Here is a 1,785-nt window from a genome sequence, read left to right on the forward strand (position 1 = left end):
AAGGTCACACCAATAGCACTGACGTAAAGTAACCAAGTACCTTTACTCAAGTACAGGGACATTTTACTCCAAGTACAATTTTGATACATGTACTTTTGCTTTATACTTGAGTATTTCCTGAATTTTCTCTGCATAATCTTAGAATCAAATTACTTTTTACTACATTACATTGACAGCTTTAGTCGCTAGTCACTTTGCAGGTTTAGATCATTAAAAATTAATCAAATACAAATCTATATTTATTTATTAAGTCCCCAAGGGGACACACGGCACAAGTTTGACGCCACACGGTCTGCCACTCGGGGCCTAAGTTATGGCCGCGACACACAGACAGAAAGACAGACAGACAGACAAACATATAGATTAATCGTCAAGTTAAATGTCGTCACGGTCATCACAGCTCTGCTCATTGGTCTGAGAGTTAGGGCTGTCAGGATTATGACATTTTACATGACTCAAATAATTGCGATTAACGACAAGTACTGTACATTCCTGTTTGGCTTGTAGGCTTTGAAGATGCACATGGCAGATATGACACACAATCAAAATATACAAAGAAATTACTTACATAAGTTACATATTTGACAACTTTATACTTTAAAAAGAACATTGATAGTGGATGCGACTCGTTGTGAGCTTGCAGATCGGCTATGTAAACGATAATGACGATTATGACAAAATAATTGCGATTATGTCAAATAATTGCAATTAGACGATTATGTAATAATTGTGACAGCTCTAACCGGAGTGTTCATATGAATTCATCTTCACACATGACGTAGTGCACTTCTTTCCCCTCTGGAAGCAGCGACATTAGCTGCGTTCATTTTCTTTTTTCTGATGCCTCCCCCCCTCCTCCCCCCTCCCTCATGTTTTGGCGGCCCTTTGATTGCACCTTCATTGTCCGTTGCAGATGCTCATTAATCCTATTTGGACGCGTGTTAATTTGTCTCCAGCACGCTGACAGGATAATGGCCGCCGGGGTGCATGTTATGTCTTTGCTCGTTGGCGCTATCTCCGCTTTCTAGCCTGACCTATCGGGGGAGGAGGGGGGGGGGGGGGGGGGGGGGGACATCAGAGACAGAGTCCTACAGAGGTTATAAAAACACAGAAGAATGGCGGTAAATGGTGCATTTATATAGCGCCTTCATCCAAAGTGTTTTACAATGGCAAATGGACTGCATTAAGTGCATTTACATATAGGGCCTTTCTCCAAAGCGCTTTACGATGTATTTCACATTCACGCACAAGCACAAGCTCACACACACACACACACACACACACACACACACACACACACACACACACACACACACACACACACACACACACACGTACAAGCTCGCACACACACACACACACACACACACACACCGACCTGCTCATCGGGAGCAAGACAGACAGGGGTTTCAGTGTCTTGCTCAAGGACACTTGGGCATGCAGCCGGGAGGAGCCGGGGATGGAACCTGCAGGGTTAGAGCCCCTATTTATCTCTCTCAGCTCTCTGCACCCTCACCATCTTCATGTCACTGGGCTTCCCTAAAACATGATGATCAGGTATTATGATTATACTAGGAGGAGGATTTCTTTTCCCCCAAAAAAAGTGCACAGAAAGTGTTATTTAAGATTGTTTTTATGTGGCCACACCCACCAGTTCATTAAGTATACCTGGTTGTCAGGTGGGTGGTGACCCAGCTGAAGTTAGCCACACCCACCGTGTTGGGTGTATGGTAAAAGGGGAGGGGATGATTTGATGATAAATCAGTGTTTTTTGATCGATCAATA

This window comes from Nannobrachium achirus (genome assembly GCF_963921795.1).
Source record: "Nannobrachium achirus genome assembly, chromosome: 12".
In the NCBI taxonomy this organism is placed as follows: domain Eukaryota; kingdom Metazoa; phylum Chordata; class Actinopteri; order Myctophiformes; family Myctophidae; genus Nannobrachium; species Nannobrachium achirus.